This window comes from Poecilia reticulata, chromosome 21 (genome assembly GCF_904066995.2).
Source record: "Poecilia reticulata chromosome 21, P_reticulata-male-v2, whole genome shotgun sequence".
NCBI lineage: Eukaryota > Metazoa > Chordata > Actinopteri > Cyprinodontiformes > Poeciliidae > Poecilia > Poecilia reticulata.
The window spans coordinates 17130169-17149544 of record NC_088850.1 but is presented as its reverse complement, the minus strand read 5'-3'; the positions used below and the strand labels follow the sequence as shown (position 1 = coordinate 17149544).

General features: G+C 37.4%; 1 protein-coding gene across 4 annotated transcripts in view; it reads left to right on the top strand.

Moving 5' to 3' along the window:
• Positions 1 to 19376, top strand: part of plcb4b (phospholipase C, beta 4b) — a 66579-nt gene that overhangs the window by 6338 nt on the left and 40865 nt on the right. For all 4 annotated transcript variants that reach the window (XM_008398323.3, XM_008398324.3, XM_008398322.3 and 1 more), the window contains one exon: positions 16121 to 16187. The gene's annotated coding sequence lies outside the window, so the exon portion shown is untranslated. The remainder of the gene's footprint in view (positions 1 to 16120; positions 16188 to 19376) is intronic.

Here is a 19376-nt window from a genome sequence, read left to right as displayed (position 1 = left end):
TTTTTAAAAAAAATATCTTATATTCCTATATTAAAAAAGTATCTCCTCTGGAGGTGGGTCAATATATTGGCCTGTTGATAAATTAGGCCAATATTTTCTTCCTGAGCACACGGTGCATTGAAATGGATTTTTATGGAGGTGAAACTCTGTCCTAAGGGTGGGTGAATAAATAAAATGAATATAATTATAATGTATACCATTTTCATTTACTTTTTTGCTTGTGTATTGAACAGATCATCTTAGACATTCTGACTGTAAATGTTTTTGCTAAAGGTAATCTTATAACTTAGACGTCTTTGCAAACACAAAAGTTTAATATTGTTACATACTTCTAACGTAGAAAGGGTAAATCACTTGAGCTGATAAATATTTAAAACATGTTTGAGGCATGTTGTGCTTAAATATGCCAAAGTAATAAATGTTAATTTTGCTTGACATCTTTTGGTAAAATTGTGCAAACTTTTACAAGGTTTATGAAAGTGCTTTCAGCCTCAAAATGATTTTCTGCCAGGGTTACTTCTATTAATGTTCGGATCAACTAAACTATCCAAAGAATCGCATCTCCATAGCATATTGCTGCCCCATGTTTCTCTGTTGATTTTAGGGATGATGCACCAATCAATTGGTCCCAATTTTCTTAACGTTGTGTGATCGGCTGATACTTGCATGTGATTTTGCCCACTGATCTTATCTAACTCCACAAAAAATCAGCCAGTCTCTTTTTGCTTTGCCATGAGAAAAAACTGATTGACAGACCTGCCCTCCAGATCATAGCTGCATGGGTGCAGTTAACAATACTCACCCTGCTGTTGCCAACTATATTTATAGACACCTCAAACCCATTTAACCACTCATGAGGTCTTGAGTTATAAAAGAAATAGGTATAGGCCAAAATATGAATTGGCAAGTTGGACAGAACACTGCAATCGGTTCATGCCTTGTAGACATGGTGTCTTAAGTGGGATTTGTAGTGTTTTTTAATTGTGCAATATGTGTCCATTTGACTACCTGTTTGCTGATTACTTTTATTTGTGCCGCTCTTTCATAAAGACCTGAATCGTGGAGGGCAGAACTAACTGATCTACGGATCTCTGCAGCTCCCCCAGAGTTACCGAAGGCATGTTGGTTGTTTCTCTGACTAAAGATGTCCTTACTTGGCCTGTCAGCTTGGTAGACATTTATATCTTTGTAGGGTTGCATACAGATGCTGAACAATCCAGTGCTGCATAATGTCTTTCATATTTGGTGTAATTTTTATTTGTACCTTAAGCTTGCTTAAGGTAGAAACCTTCTGCCTTTTCAGAGAGTCACTATGTAAATTGCACAAGTTGACTATTTATTTTGTGATTATAAATTGACTGCACTAGCTTTTATTTAGTGAATCATCAGAGTAAGGGGGGATAAATAAACACACTGAACTGTTCATGTTTTTGTGAGGAATTGTCCCATTTCCCCTCGTTAACAGTTATGTGCTACCTTGTGTTGGTCTAGCAGATAAAATCCTGATAAAGTACTATGAGGTTTGTTTGAAACATGGGCTGATACAGCCTCTTGTTGGCCAAACAGCTACAAGCAGAACCCAGAGAACCTTTCAGAGAAGGAACAGTCTCCTTCAGTAGCAGCTTCAATCAGTTGCCTGAGCTCCCTGTTCCAACTAGTTGTTTGAGAAAGTAGCTCGAATCTTCTTATTGTCTAATGGGTTAGATGTTTATCTAATAAACCTTAGAAAAAAAATCAATAGTAGTCCCAATACTAACTTGGCATTAGATGTGTTTTATGTTTTTATCTTTCTTTTTTTTTTTTTTCTTTAAATGAAATGGAGTTATTTTTATGTTGGTTTGCTTCAAAAACATAATTTAGTTAATGATTTTCAATTTGATTTGCTCATATAACACAAAATTACAACTAATTTAATTGCAGAGCACTTTACAAGACAAAGTGGTTCAATTTATATCCAGTTATACTGAATACAAATCAATCCAAATTCAATTCAAATCTGTTGTATTCTGAAATGCCCATTTAATTAGGCAATACAGTTGCCTAATTAAAGGTATTATATGTTTTCTATTGAACAATCAGTTACCTTCAGTTATAAAAAATGCTGCATAAATCAAACATAACTTTAAAGAAATTTGACTCTTTCCGGCACTCAGTGAGGAGGAAGCTCAGCTGGAGATTGCAACTCCAAGGATAAGCTTTGTAAAAATAGGTGGTGCATTGTGGGAGCAAACACTGAGGGACACCTGAATGGTTGCCGTAGGAGAGTCTAGGATTTCTCAAACATCCATGAAAAAATTAAAGCAACACGTTGGGCATGTTTTTGATGAGGGAATAACATTATAACTTGATACAAAGATCAAAAGATGTGATTTTACATAATATGAAAAATACATAAAATACATCTTGTGAATGTTTTTCCTTTTTGCATTTCCTGTTTCAAGTGGTAACAAATTTAGAATTGGTTATCCCTTTTTAAAAATTGAAAACCTATTGGTTGCTCTAGTGTTTTAGTGTCGGCAGATCCAACTCGACAAAGTCAACTAAACATTTGGAGGACTTCTTATGTATGAATTTATTTCTGTTGTTCTTAAATGTTGTAATCACTTGCCAAAGGTAAAGTTAACACGGCACAGGTTGCTATGAAAATTTAACCAGGTTCAATACCGATTTTATGAGAAACATCAACACATCCACCTCCAGAAAACAAGCAGTATGTTGTTCTGTTGCCTACTATGCAAATCTTATCTTGACCTGTTTTTATTTTTGGTTGGTTGGTTGTTGCTTCTGTTTCCACTGCATATTTTTTTATTTTCCTTATATTTGGAAAAGAAAAAAAGTGTCAGTATTGGCTGTTTAAAGCCTGATTGGTGCATTTTTAGAACCAAGGTAAAAGGTGATTGCTAGTCTTGTAAGCTTCTTTGACCAGCTCTATTTATTATTGAAACCCACTGAACAACCAACTCAATCCTTCTGCAATGCAGCACTCATAAAGAGGAAGGTCTGAGTGGAGTATCACATTTTTGTGCAGAATAATTATCCAAAAATCATTTGTCAAAATCAATGGAATGACATATTTTTTGTTGCTAAAAGCGATAAAGCAAACATTTTGGATCGTTAAGGAATCTTCCCTTCAATGCACGGATGCCGAGAACTCCCTCGATTTTCAATATATAAACAAATCAACCACCACTATCTACTTTAATGCAAATTTTTTGACTAACAAAAATCAGATAAAGCTTTGGTAAACACGCTTTTATGTGGAAATAGAAAGAACCATCTAATTCCTTCCTTTTCTGTTTGAACCAAAACTACTTCTCTATCAAAAAAAACAAACTCCTGAACATCTTGTATTCTTTAAAACCATAGAAAAATAGAAAAGCCCAATTGGCATAGCCCTACTTTCAAGAAACAGGGGAGAAAAACACTAATGAAGGTCAGTCCTTCATATAAAAACAGACAACTTGAGGACGTTCTGAACAGTTGAGATGCCAGTGCTATCTGCAGCAGCTGCAATGTTGCATCAGTGTTGGCTGGACCTGCCACAGAGTCAACACACCTAATCTTGCACTGCAAATATTTGCATAGATCCAACACCCTGGAACTCTGTCCCACCCGCAGATAAATTTCCAGACCTTGACATTGGCAGAAAATGTATTTGTGAGTCTCACTTAATGGTGCAAGCAGACAGGATCAAGAACACGTCTTGCTGAACAGCTTTTATTGTGACACTATTGAATTGAATAGTGTCACAATTCAATTCATACATTTATAAAAGTATTATGTCAAACATATCGAATTATTACAGTCTCTACAATGAGGAGAAATTATTTTTAAAAATACCTAAATGCAGGCTTAGTTTTATCCATGCCAAGAAATATCAGGCATAGCTAACGGGGTCATTTGGCTTGTGAACTCAAACTGACAAGTATCTAAGATACGAACACTGTGCCATTGTGGATGTGTAGTTCCACTGGCCCGTGACACAGCTAAAAGGTTCAGTTTCGCCCCCTGCTCTTTGCACCGATAACCCACTCTATTCGGCTCCACTTAACAGCCTCTGCACTGAATCCGGCTCCAACCCTGACTCGTTCGGATGTTGACGATTATAAGATATGCAGCATCACTTTTTGCCTCTCAGAGACACAGAGAAAGATCAATGATGAGAGCTTGTGTCTGCTCTGCAAGGGTAAGTGTGGCTGCAAGGAGAATATAGTGACAGGGTACTCTTTGCAGACTATCAGCCTGCAGCAGATTTGGAATAACAAGGGAAGAGAGAGACAGAGGGAGAGAGATACGACAAATGAAGGCAGCATGGACAGAAAGAGGGGGGGAAATACTCACTGTTAAGCCAACAGATGAGAGCCATAGTCATCAAATCAATGTTAACTCTTTTCTTACAAAAAAAATTGGCAGTGGTAGTTTAGCTGAATCACAGGCATAAAGCTGAAGTACCCTGGTGTGACTGAAAAAGGCTTTGACGACCAAAAACAATGCTGTGGTAATAAAAGTCAGAGTTTGGCTACACGTGCAGGTCTAAAAATACATCAGAACTCTTCCCTTGCCTTTTGCTAAATGCACACACTCTTGCAATGTGCACATTCACTTTACCCGTGGCTCAATCCACTTTGGGATTACTTGTGAACATAATTTGCACTTCCAATTAAACTGTTGACCTTCGCTCCAGAATGCGATACTTGGCTTGGTACTGTCCTCTGTGGGATAGCTATTAATGCACAGCAAGACGTATAAATAGCAGTTTTACAAAACACCGGATCATTGAAGTCAGCACATTTACAGCATTTTTGTACATTGTCTAAATTTACGTGAGATATTTTTGACAACTTTATGAATGTGAGAACCCATTTCAGATTATAACAAAGGGTGCCATTAAAAAATAAGCTTGGATGCTGAAAACATAACAGAATACGCTGGCCAGAGTTGGCCCAAAGCGTCCTGCCAAGCCTCTAACTCTCCTTCGACACATGACTCGCTGGCCAGATCAGATGACTAGATAAACAGCAGGAATGTTGCTTCTTCCTCTTTCTGCAGCATTGTTCCCATCTGTTTGGGAAGGCAGAGAGAGATGGCATGTGTCTTTGTGAAATTGCATCGATTATGCTTTGGCATTTTTAAGGCTGGATGGGTGACGGTTGGGGGAAGTTGAGCCTCAGATCCAGTTTTGATCGCAGAAATGAGCGTTTGCATGTAACATCTGCTAAAAAGAAAGCAACATAGTTTGTGCACGTCTGTCAGAGCAGCACTTGCAATGAGCCAATTGGTGTACAAGACGATAATTACGCCATACAGTTTTGCTCAGCTAAGTTGAAGTGATGAGTACAAGGCATTGTACACTTTTCTCAATGCAAGATCTAATAACCCCGAGGGGAGTTCCTGCAGAAATCGCCGGGCGGAATGTGCTTGAGTATTTACACTGGATTTTATTTATGGTCTTATTTGTTTTATTTCTTGAAAGACAAAGTGAGTTTTAATGTTGTTTTTGTCAGGCGTTCTTTAACGTTTACACTTCATAAAGTAAAAATTGCACACAGAGAAACAAACAACTGCTTAGAGAGAATAAACATGCAGAAAAACCAGGCACACACATGTTTCTAACCACCATCTGATAGTCGCAATAGGACTCCTTCCACAGTTCGCAAAACTTCTTCTCAAATACCGGTCAACAGACCTCTTGGCTTTTCATTGACATCCATTAGATGGGCCATCATAACAAACTGTGGGAGTAAGACGAAGTTTAGAAAAGTGTCACAGTCTAAGTATATCATAAGAGGAGTGCTTTAAATCTTACTTTGCCAGATGCTGCAGGACGTTATTCCTACAGTGACATTATAATGTCGTATAAAATTAGATATACAGATATAGTACGTCATCAACTCTGTTTATACTTAGGACTTAAGAGGTGTACAGGACTGACCCCAGCTTTCTCCTTTATAGCTCAAACCACAATTTACGTTTCTGTACTTATTACCTTTTTTGTGGGGACAATTATTCTAAATGTTATATATGCACTGAGAAATTGATCGATGCTGTTCAATTGATTGTCCCTGTCTGGTGACCAAACAGTTGAAAAGTCAAAAATAATTTATTTTTAATGGATCTACATTCTTCTCTGAATTCACAAAAATACAGTTGTATACTAATCTCTGCACCTGAAACAAATAAATAAACAGTGACTACAGGAAGTGAAACGTGAATCAGACTTGAGTCACACTTAAGTCGCAAAAACAAAGACCTGAGACTCGCAAGTTTCATTGCCCTTGATGATTAGCTTGTCACACAGACTAAAAGCTGTGAAAGGATTACAATCAAAATGTGTTGTTGTCTGTTCTTCTCTGCGCCTCACTTTGAACATTTTACTATTAACCTTACTGTTAGTTTTAAATCTATAAGACATTGTCAGGTTTAAATCTTGTTTTATCATTTTTGTTTTGAACTTAGATTCATATTTATGTTACTAATGGAGTAATTGTTTGCACCAGAGTTATTTTTTCAGAAATTTTAAGAAAATTATTGATGAATATTTAACAATATTGAAAGATAAAAAGATATCTGCCATCGTTCAGGTGTTGAATTTAGGCCTAAGAATAAAGAGTATTGATTAGAACTCCTAACCCACATCAATGCTTAGCAATAGAAAGCCGTCACACTTAATTTGGATAAAAAGGTGTGGAATCAACCTGGAGATCTGTTTCCGTTTTATGAATATCTAGTAAAGTTGGAAAAAAAACTATCTTATAATGCTGGTGGATTTTTAGGGTGGTGAAATTACAATTCTGTTATGCCATGGGAAATATTCAACAAGCAACTTGTTTCTCGGTTTATACTAAGGCGTTAAATCTGGAGTAACGAACCGCATGTTATTGGGATTGAATAGTGAGCGAAAAATAATTGCATCTGCAATCTGATTTCGTTCTGCACACAGCATGAAAAGGTTACTGCACAACAGCAGAGCACCAACGTTGAGCAGCTGAAATGACAAACAGCAAATGTTATTCAAGTGTCTCACCAAAACTCCTGCCTCTGTATAAAACTCAAGCCTTTAAGCAATAGTCTTGTTTAATGGATTTAAAACCTTTTTAAATAAATTATTTTTTGCCCATAACTGTAAATGCAATGACGATGGATGCTGGGAAAATAAATCCAGATCATAAACATAACAGAAAATGCTGTTGCTGTATGGCCATCATTTCATATATGCAAAGAGTCATAATTGGAATATGTATAGCACACTCATCCAAAATGAAATTACTGGTTTCATCCTGTGTTAGAGATTCAAGGTCTGCAAAGGGTTTAAGTAACATTAAAGTAGTGCATGTCTGCAGCTCTGTTCAGAGACTACATCTCTACAGTGTTCATGTCATACCAGCACAAATTATACCTTCTAATGGCTACAAGTATTAGCTGGGGTTGAATGGCTTCCTGTTATTGGTTCCCGCTAATGTAATCCTCTAATTAGCCAGAATAATGGTGGAAAGGGAGAAGTGCTCTCCCCGTGTGTGAGAGATGTGCATGTCCTAAGAGACCCTGACCTAATTTTGTCCTCGTTAAGGACAGTCGTCCATCATTCTCCAAGGCGAAAGAAGCAATATTCTCTCTTGAGCTCTTTCTCTATGACTCACTAAGCAGGAAAAAATCTCCCTCTCACCTTTTCTCTCTGCCTGCATTTTTACTCTCTCTGGCTGCCTGTCTCTCTTTAGCCCTCAGGGGAGCTGGCTCCTGACAGCATCACACAGAAAGGATAAAATTGAAAAGTCAAAGTGTATGTGAAATGTTTTGCTGTCTGTGCATCTCTCCCATTGTTCGACTGCTTTTTGTTCTTCATGCATTGTTGTCTGCGTCGCTTAGGATACCTCGCGCTTGACTCTGCCTCTGTTTCAATTTCTCCCACGTTCTTTGGTCTCGCAGCGTACTTTTCATTCAACACTGTGAGATATAGCTAGATTCCTGGAAAATGTGTGAGATCAACATCATAAGAGAATGTTTCTTGTCAGGCTTTAACCTGTGTGACCTCTGTAAGTTGCAGCTTTTAAGTGATTGGTGATTTAATTAATACAATACTCAGTTTTAAATACTTGGTTGTGCATGTTTATAGTATGTTGAAGGGTTCCCTACTGTTGCCTGCATAAAATGAATGCTCTAAACTAGGATTTACCGATTACCCGGTAAACCACCAGCAGGCTCCCACATTTTTGTGTTTAAAAAATTTGTATAGTTGACAGAAAATTTGAAAACATGACTAGAAAAATATGTGTTGCTGGAAGAAATTATTGATAGTACTTAAACACCAATGACAGGATCCAAAAAAATAATAAGAAATTGTACAATTAAAATAAAAAAAATTACATTTTATGCACTTCATTTAAATCCAAGTTCAGTAACTTGGATTTAAGTTACTGAACTTAAATCCAAGTTTAAGTTGGAATTAAATCCAACTTAAACTTGGATTAAGTTGGATTAATCCAAGTTTAACTCATAGAGCCAAGATTTCTATGAGTCTTGGCTCATAGAACAAGCTTTATTAAAATAAAAGAAATAGATACTAAAATGGACAATGATGAGTCAGCATATTTGTATACTTCACAAAATGTTCACAGGGTACAAAATTAAAGTAATATTACATTTTCTTGTTTTTCCTTAAAACCTAGCATTTTGTTTAGTAATATCTGCCGCTTGGTGCAATATTTTGCTTAGCTGGCTTTGATTGGCTGTTATTTCACAGGAATATTGTTGATGAAAAAGACCTGTCTGTGATTGGCTGGTGGTGTGGTTAATTTAAATGCACTTTATAAAGTTGCAAGTGTACCCTCAGAGCCAAGCAAGTGCCAGAATACAAGCCCCACATTATTTTTTTGTTCACACAGATATAAGCTCACTTCAGTCTCACTGCATGCTCAACACAAACATTTAAAGGCTGAATTATAGCCATGCTTTTAAAAGTTTGCTTTGGTCGCGTGCGAGCTGAGCAAGCGGTGAAGGTTTTTTATTTTTGACTTCTACGTTTGAGAAGTTCTAGTCAAAAAGACCGCTTTCATAGAGGCGTCGCATAATGGCTGGTGCAGGAGAACCTGCTTTGCAAGACCACTTTCCAAATGGGCCGTTTTGAGGAAAAAGTGGCGTATTTGATTCATGTAGAGTTGCAAAATAAATTTAGAGGTGCACAACCAGGCGATATTACAACGAACTGGGAAAAGGAGCTGATGCATCAGCCATAAAACTAGTTTTAGCCCAGTCGGGGGTAGGCTAGTAAAGCTTCTTTGTACCTGCTGTGCAATCATTAATTTAAAACAATATTTCATCCAAACAATTGTTATCTCTTTTGTCACTTCTGCTACTGTTGTGTTTATTGCTATAGTGACAACTGCAATCTGATGGAAAAATTGTTGCTCCCAAAACAATTGGTGGAATTGTTCCTGCGTGTATTGGGTGTTATTTCCTTCGTGAATAACACTCGTAGGTATAGATAAAAATGAGTCCGATTGCATTGCACAATTCAAATATGATTGACAACAGAAGGCAGATGTGTCCAATCATCTGTCAAGTATTTTTGATCCTTATTGTATTCAATCCAATTTGGTTCCATTTAACAAACACTAATAAAACAATTTTGAAACAAATACTGCTTTTTGGCACTAAATTTTAAGCTATTTCAAGTTGTCTTTTAGCTTTGGATAAAAACTATTTTCATAGAAAAGGGCTTGGCTGAAAAACTGGTGGCATAAAAGCAATAGTTGGATGTAGTCGAAGGTAAATCTCCTTATGGTAGCTTTGGTATAAATATTTTTTAAAAGAAACATGATTAAATATATGAATTCAAGTAGGGCTGTAGTGATACAATAATCTCATGATACGATACATGATATTCTGCCCACGATACGATATATATTGCAATATTCAGCAAACAATACAATTCAATACACTTTTGCAATTTTATGAAATATTTTAGAGGGACAGAGTGATTTTGGTGACATTTTGTGACTGTTATAGAGTTGGATTGAATTAATTTAACTGAAAACTGATTAAAAGCACCAACTACATAATACCTGGCTCTGGTTGGACATGGACACAGACTTAAAGTCGACAGCTGGACAAAATGAATCAAAGAAGTGGTGAGAAAACATGTTTCTTTTATTTGAAACAGTACAAACTGTAGCTTACATGCATTTGTAAAGTAAATAAAGTGCACCAAGTACCCTGCTCTGAATAGTTTGATACCTTTTTAACCTTGACACTCCTGGTGAAGCAAGCAGTGAGTGAGCAAGGTGACAGTTGGATGTTACGATACTTGCGGATGAATATAGATTTTTTTTTTCTAGGAAAGAAAATATCGATATACATCACAATATCGATATTATTACACAGCTCTAAATTCAAGAGATTCAAATAGGATAATTTAGTAATTTGTGGGCAAAGCTTCCTATGATGTTTATCCTTCAGATTCCAGCCAGACCCCCTCCACTCTGTGGGACACAGCTGCATGATAAACAAGGGGAGGGGTTTTCTCATAGTGCTCCACTGCTCAGGGAGTTGATGTTGTTTGATGTGCTTTCACTGAGACTCTCAAAGGAGCAGTATTGAGGATGAACATAGCTGACGTGGGGGACAAAATGATCATGTCCTCTCTGTACCTTGGCAGGTGCTGCTGATGGCATCAGAGCAGCTCATGGTGAAACCCACAGAGAGCCTAGCGTCAGACTTTGGGTTGGGTCGATTTCCTGAGGAGGGAACATATGCTGTTAGCACTTGAACTGTCATTTTCTTCACTTCAAAAACAGCCTATAAAACACATCCTGGAAGCTGTGAAAATTCCAGTTACTCTGACTTTATAACATAAAAATAGATGTTTTTATGGCACATCGTAGCTCACCATGTGTTGCTTTTTCACAATAAACATTTTTCTCTTTTATACAGTTGAAATAACATCTTAACATTTATAGTATATGAAGATGAAATATTTTGTTCTCATTTTTAATTAGTTTGGATTAAAAAAAAAGTCTGCAGAATGAAGCCAGAAAGCTTTTTGACTTTGTTTTAAAGATTATTATTTCAAAGTCAGAAATTTACAAACAGTAAGATCACTAGCCCTTTAAACCATTCGGGAAAACTCTATAGTTTGTCAGCTTCTAATTTGTAATTTCACCACATTTCTGTTAAATAGAGTCAGACTTTTAAGGCAACCTCTTAAACACACAACATCCAAGTTGCTGACTAATATATGCTCATATAAACACCACAAAGATGCCCAGCCTTTATACAGTTCTGGAAAGAGACTGTTTTCTGTCTGAATGGTGAAAGTGTTTTTATATGAAATGTGTGTATTGGTCCCAGAAAAAAGGAAAAGACAGTATTGAAACCAAATTGAAGCTTGGGCAAAAAACGGGTTCCAAATGGAAAATGACGTAAAGCATGCCATCCAGATGGTTACAAGTGGCTTAGGGATATAAAGAATATATTTGGGAGGGATTATCACAAATTCCTGAGCTCATGTTCATAGAAACTTTGCAGGAAGAACTTATAAGATTTGTGTGAACAGTGTAGTCTAGACAGCTGAGCAATGCATTTGCCTGAGGAAAAAATAAAAATGTCTGCAAATCTGAAAACTGGTTTTACCCCTAAGCTTGATTGGAGGGAGCTCTCAACCAATATATTTATTGGATTTGCTGAAAACATCCACCAAAATAGTTTTATTTCACTGATACAGTTTTAAACTATATGCTCAATTGTATACGGTGTTCTTTATTGTGTCAAAAGTCTTAATTGATAAGTCCAACCTTTCTAGATTCAAAACAAACGCCACTCAGTAATCTTGCATATGAAACATTTGGCCATTGGTTTGTTTTTAAGGATATTTTTACCCAACATGCGTTGTGTATGTTCCCTTGCCATATACCATCTTGTGATACTACAGGGTTTGTGTGTACTTGCTATCCTTTTAATCAGGCCCTCCTGTGTATTACCCCTACTTAGCTGAGTGACGAAGGTAGACCTGCCACTGTTTGTGCCATTTAAATCCTGTGAAAGGTAGGGGGGAGATTACTAGACTCTTACCTCTTGCTCAGATCAAAAGGTATTATTACAACACTGCTGGGTGTTACCGGGAATAGAACCTTCTAAAAATGCACGACAGACGGTAGAAAAGGGGCCAATTCTATCGGGTAGCTAAATCTTTAGATTTTTATTTGCTACTGAATAGTAATTGTTGAAATATGAAGACATTTTATGAGTTCCCATGAACTACATTTATAAGATGTCTATAGACATTTTATAAATGCCTACCTGGGCTTGAAAGGTTAGATATAGTTCAGATGAGAATTTTGCATGTACATTCATCCTAGGTGAAAATACTATAATTTGGGGGTTTTAATTAATTTGACTTTCCTTTTATGGGTGGTAGAATGATGACATAACATACAGTTATAGTGTTTTTGAAAACAGTTTTAAATAATTCAGTAGTTTCACTAATTCAGAGTTTATTCTGGTCCCCAAAGACCACTGTTCTGTAGTTTTTCCTGATGTAAAACATACAGGACGATGAGCCCTGAGGACAAGGATTACTGCTCATATCCACTCATGATGATAACTACACATATAGGCTCAAATATATATCTTGCTCATCAGTAATTTTTGGATAGAAGCGTCTACCAACAGGCAGAGAAACCACAAGATTTTGATAGTTCTGGCTTAAGATTTGACTGCTCTTTTCAGCAGGACTGGATATTGTGAATTTCAATTGGATTGTTTCCTTTCACAGACTTGTTTGTAGGCATATATATGAATTTTCATTTGGGTTAAGTTTTGTGCCATTCCAGTGGTTTAGTGTTGGCCTGGTTTAGCTATGCCACCTGTTAAGCTATGCCACCTGTTAAGGTGGCATAGCTTAACAGGTCATTCAACAATTGTCTTGTTGAATGACCCAACTGTGTTTGAGGTGAAGTTGAAGAATTGGGAGTTGTCATCCTGACTTAATATGCCATCTACTATCTGCAAGACCTTCAGCATGATGCTATCACCACCGTACTTAACTGTTGGTACAGCATTCTTCCTCTTGTTTTGGTCAAATACCTCAGTCTTTGTTTCGTTTAAGTATAAAGCATTTCTCCAGAAGATGTTTGCTTTATCCAGATTGGATAACTGCAGATTTGAGTCAAACTTGAAGGTGTCTGTCTTGGAGCATGAGCTTTTTTTTCTTGGTTATCAACCTCTCAGTTCATGTTTGTCAAATTTTCTTCATTGCCAGTGATGCGGATCTTTCAGCATCTTCCGGTTAATGATAATTGTGTGCCTTGGTGGTCACTTGGTTACCTGAATTCAACCAGCTTCCTTTACTGTGAGGGTGAGTCAGAGATTTGAAACTTAGTTATACAAGAGTATATTCACCCCAAAACTCATTAAAACTCAGTTTTTTTTTAGATAAAGCAGATATTTAGCTGCTATAAAGACCTTGTGAGAATTAATGACTATGGATAAAGCTGAGTTTGTGCAAGAAAAGCAACGTATGCAAGTGAATTATAACAGACGAATAACTGCTTAAATTGCTATAAATATGAGCCCATTTGGGTAAGTACCATGCTTTTATTCTTTCTGTATTGGAAATATAAGGAAAGTCTTGTTTAATGGGGCATTAAAATGTTCTGGTGACGTCAGTAAGAAACTCCAACTAAGTTGTTTCATTGTCAAAGCAGCAAATGTAGCCAGAAACCATGTTGTTGAGAGTGAAATAATGAATATGTGTTTTTCCCCCTACCCCCCTCTTACTTGATAGACTAATCACTGCACAGCTGAAGTCCAAAATTAGTATGACTAATACGACCTGGCTCGTATGTGTATTTAAAATTCTATCCAGTACTACATAAAAGATAGAAAAATGATGAATCCTCAGCACTAGAAATCTGTGTGATCGGCTTTTTTTGTTTCACAAAAAAATTGCAAACAATTTGCCAGGTCACTGGATGCAGAACAAGCATTACTGTTTAAATAAGCAAGCTCCAACCCGCCAGATGTGTTTTTGGTGAGGTAGTCGTCCCCTCCTCACTCTGGTTTGGTCCCTTCAGAGCAACAGAATAGCATTTGTATCACTATTTGAGTATATTTTTATATGTTTATGTGTATACAAAACATGGCTTACCTTTTTTGGCGCAGAGTAGTACACCCAGCCATTCTCTGCTCTGGCTGGAGAGGCCTGTGAACAGTTCTCGTCTAGTGGAACCACTTGACATGTGGAATACTTGATCTGCATGAGCTGTGGGAGAGGCTGGTCCAGACAAAAAGGAAATGGAGAGGCAGTAGGAGCAGGCGAACATCATAAAAAGCAGCTTATTCCTTCATTTTTAGCTTTGTTTTCTTCACAAAAGGATCCTGCTTTTTATAGGTCTGTTTTCCTAAATTACATTCAGCATCCAGAACAAGTCCAAGTTGTTTAGGTTTCGCAGGGTTTGCAGCATAAATATCACAGTTTTGTTGTTACAATGATGGATCCTAATGACAGTGCAGGATTTGTTTTCGTGGTGTTATGTGTGCAGAGGTGGGAGTAACATTATGTCGGTATTAATGGGTGTTGCTGCAAAATAAATGGTTTCAGTTGCAGTTTATTTTCCATAAAATATTCTTCATTCTCCTAAATTCACACTCAAATGCACATGCTTCTCAGTTGACAAGTTTGTCATCATGATAGTTGGCACCTACATAACAATGTTCCCAAACATGTGGAAAGCGATTAAATTTCTGAAATGATCCCAGTCTCAATCCTGTGACAAATTTATGCATTATGCTTAAAAGTTGTGTTTATACCAGAAAAAAACAAGCCAGTCTTATTAAGCTTTACTATTTTTTACCATCTGCTGTTAACTTGGGTTAACAGTTTCAGTTCAGGTTGCTGCACAGTGTACGATTTAAGTCATATGTTTCGTAGTGGTTCCCAACCCTGTCAATTGGCCTAAACATGTTTATTTCATCTGAAAGCATGTTAAAAAAGTAGCAGTTATTAATGACATTATTTACATCAAATATATCTTGCAGCTTTTTTGGTTGATATGAATGGATCTGGTCATTATAAAGTATTTCTCTCATAGCAGTCCAGTGGAAAATGCTTTATGTCGTTTTTCTTCCAGGTCACATCAAGATCATGAATGCACTCAAAGGGCTAGTTGTGGCAAAATGTATTGATAAAATTACCCATTAAACAGTTAAAATATAAACAAATTCAGTTAGTACTACTTAAAGTTAAATTATATTGAGCATCTTGTTACATTAATGTAATTTGGCAGTGTTCAAATAAAAACTGCTTTGATTTGATTGATCAAATAATATTGAGGCACAGAACTGTTTTCTCACTTTTAATAATAATAAGGAAGGTTATTTCAAGACACACACAAAAAAATTACAGTTTTGTGCAGTGTCGATGACCATCTGACTAAGTTTATCTTGCAAAGCGATTGTATTACAAAACCATAACTGACTTGTTCTGGTCCTGCTTCGTGTAAACCCAGGCAGAACAGTGACAATGAGTTCAGGAGAGCCAAATCCAGATCTCTGCAAATTAACGGAAATATTGAGAAAATCCTTGTCCTACTAAGAAGAAGATTGTGTCTTTCCCCCCCCCCCCCTCATTTGTACTGTTCCACTCTTTGCCTAACCATATTGTGTCTCTGCCCCTCCTTATACCCCCCGCTTTGCCTTCGCCTTTGCTTATTAAGCTCTTAACAGACTCTGTAATTCTCGCTTCGCGTACCTGTCGCTCAGAAGTTACAGCAGGCCAGATGCGGAGGCGGACGCGGTTTGTGTAATTTGCCAGCTCATTTCCAGCTCTCGGTTTGATGAAGGCTGCCTTTCTTAAGGAAACCAGCCTCCTATTAAAGGTTTATTTAGGAGAGGCCAGAAGAATAATTAAAAAATCTGCTCTGGCCAAATAGGATGAGGAGAATCTCTCTGAGCCAGTGATTACAATGCTGCAAGTGTGCTTGTGTGTAAGTCTCTCTCCCCTGAGGGCCTAGCAACTGTTTGTAATATTCTTGTAAGTGTATAAAGTGAAGCTTAATAAAGAAGTTAGCACATCAGATTCTTGCAAATGACTTGACACGTTCCTTTTCTCTCTCTCTCTTTTCTTTAGAGTGGACCAGTGCTCTCTTCCAGTGTTTCCCCTCCCCTCAGTGTTCTGTCCTACTGTCTGTCACCTGGTAAGTACTCTCGGATTCACCTCCTGCTTCCATCGCAGATGCTCTCAGTGTATTTCAGTCTTTTATGTAATCATCATCTCACTGCCTGGCTTGAACTGCAAATTGCTCTCACCTTTACAAAATGGAGCAGAATTTCTTGCTAATGTCCATGAAAGGCCGTGATGTAAAGTGGATATATTATAGCGAACGACGGTGGAGAAGGTATACTATATACGTTCTGTGGTTGGAACGTAATGCAACATGTCTTATAATAAAACAGATTTTATGTATTTAAGGAAGTAATTGATCGTTTGGTATTTCTGATGGATTATAGGTCAAAAGGACCTGTCCCTATTTGAAAAAGTTTTGAAAATAAGGTATTTAGCTTATTTAGGACTGTGTGATATTAGAGTGTTATGGCGATAATATTGTTAAAAATTGTGATTAATTAATCAATACAAGCCTATTTTCATCTTTTGTGCCTCAATCACTCTGTGACCTTTAGCATTTAGGGCAATATCATTTGGACTGTCCAACTGCCTAAATATTACATTAACATGAGAAAATTGTGTGCTTATTACACTTAGAATATATTACAAAATTACTGCTCTCCAAACATTCATTTGCGATATCGATATTGTACACACTGATATTGCAGTGATGACATATTGTTTTCTGGGCCATCCATCCGTCCATCATTGTTATTTTATGTTTTTTGAAGGGTCCACATTTAAAGTCTAGTTACCAAAATAGCTAGCTAAAAAAATATGCCGTGAATTCATTGTTATCTTGTCTGCTCATTACATTAACGTTGGCTAAAGATTGCCTGAGAATACTGGAAATGTAAGATAGGGAAAGCATGAAATGTTGACTTGGAAAAACGAGCTAGAGCCTTGGATTAGAGTAGAGGTTTCTTAAGCCCTTTCGATCGGTGTTCTTTGCATGTACTGGACAAAACACAAGCCAGCTTTAATATTTAATTCCCGCTATCTGTTATTGCCAATTACAGAGCTTGTTTACTTGTACCATGGGAGTTGGCAGATCTGTTTTTAAGGGCGTGTTTCTGTTTGCGTGTGTGTGTCTGTCTCTTTGGTCCAAGCTGTTTAATGACAGGAGTTCAGAGTCCGTTTTTTTACACATGGATGTTCTCTGGTAATGCCTCAGGGAGGGTGGTGGGACTGGGTGGGTCCCCTGCGGGTCCTCGCAAGTCCCTGTGTCGCTATAAATACACACTGGGATCCCATTCAGAGGATTAATGTGAGTGCGCGTCTTCGTGACGCCACTGCAGTCGGCCGGGCTGGAGGCTATTACTGGTCGGCAGGGTTGCTATGGAGACCAGGGGCATCAAAGAGGAGCGCAACATCTGTGGGGTGTTTTGTTTGTCAAGACAGGTTTTCCTCCTTTCCCATCTTTGACCAGTACTTAAAAAGTCACTACTTCTGACAGGAAAAAAAAAAGACAAATTCTGTATTAGGGTTCATAAAACTCCCATGTCTGTTGTCGTTAGTGCTTAGATCACTTGTAAACATGGCAGTTGGATCATGTAAAACTGTATTATTTTTGGGCAGTTTTTCAGCTGCCCGTGCTCAGTCATGCTCATAGCGGACCCTCAGGGTGTAAGTCATCTGGGACTGGGGGGGACGCTCTTCACTGGGTTCATGCTAGTGGAAAGCTCATATTCTGGGGAAGCATTTAACCCCTTGGCCTTCCCTTTTCCTCTCTCCTTGGTTTCCCTCTCTATATGGACATGTTCTATTTCCACAGCTTCTTTCTTCTGGCTGCTTATCCACAACTCAGCGGGGCACAGATTTTCTGTTGATAGGTACTTATTTGGGCAATGAGCAAACTCTGTTAATTTTCAGCAGCCCCCACTCTCTCCGTCTGTCCTCCTACTGTCTGGTTCAACCTTCTGTTTTTTTTTTTTTAATTATTTTGCACATATTTTTGTTTTGGTTAAATTATCTGCTTTTGGAACCCCTTTATGGATGGATATCCTGATTAGAAAACTATCTCTAAGCCAAAAATGTCCCATATTATCACTCTTAATTTTCATTTTCTTTGAAGCATTGTTCCACGTTAAGGTATTCCAACTAGCTCTCTTTAATACTTATTTGCATCTATCTATATAATTTGTAGATAGATTTTTTAACCTTCTGTAGCATATTCTGTGTGTATATGTATCCTACTATTTGTTTTTACCATATTTGGGTACACCTTACCTCGAACAGCCTTGTGTGGTGCATGTGTGTCCCGGTAAAATGAACCCTAACCTCATAATCCTGTCACAGCACAGTGGTGCACGGAGCAGTGCATCTCTGACCCCATGATGTAACTTAGTCATTTTGAAATAATTTATTTTCACTCTGCAAGCATCTCTTCCCAAATGCCAGTTATCTAACTTCGTCCAAAATTTAACTCTTGTTTCCCAGCTTATTCCGCATTTGCCGTCATCATCTCAAGCCACGTTTATTCCAAAATTAGGAAAAGCTTTAGTGCTTGTGTCCCCACATTCCTCAAGCAGCAAACGTTACCAGTGAAGTTCAGCTAAAATCATAGCTGGAGACCGTAAAAATATTTAAAGTATGAAGCATAAATAAATCATGATCATGGGTGGTTTATTGTTTCTCAAGTAATTTTTAATTTGTAATGTTCTGAAACCAAGACCTTTTTAGGCATCTTTTGCTACAAAGATAATCTACACAGGAAACGTGGGTAAGCACAGAGGTTTTAATTTGTCCTTATCCACTAAAAACATTTTCTCTGTTGGAAGAAACAGAGATTCAGATTTATTATTGAGAAATTAAAATTTCATATTTAAAGAAGGGAAAAACCTGAGACCGAGGAAGAGGACACAACACAGTGTATGCCACAACTTGGACAAAACGCCTCAAGCGTTGAGTTGGCAGCCACAGCAGTGAGGAACCACCTGTGTTTGTGAACATAATGTTTATCAAGCTTTTTCTTTCCTTTGGTTAAACTTTTTATATGTTAGTAGAAAGCATCTCCTGATGTCCACAAATCACCTTAAAAAAACAGATTAATATCTGTTTTGTTTAAACTTTTGTCCTGCTTGTTTATTGGCTCTTGCAGCATCGTTTTTATCTCTGTGTCTGATCCAAATAAAGAAGAGATCTGATTGTCTGATAATTTTAACTTCTCTTCCAACCAGCATTTGGAGCATTAACGTGAAGCAACTAAACTGTAGACAAA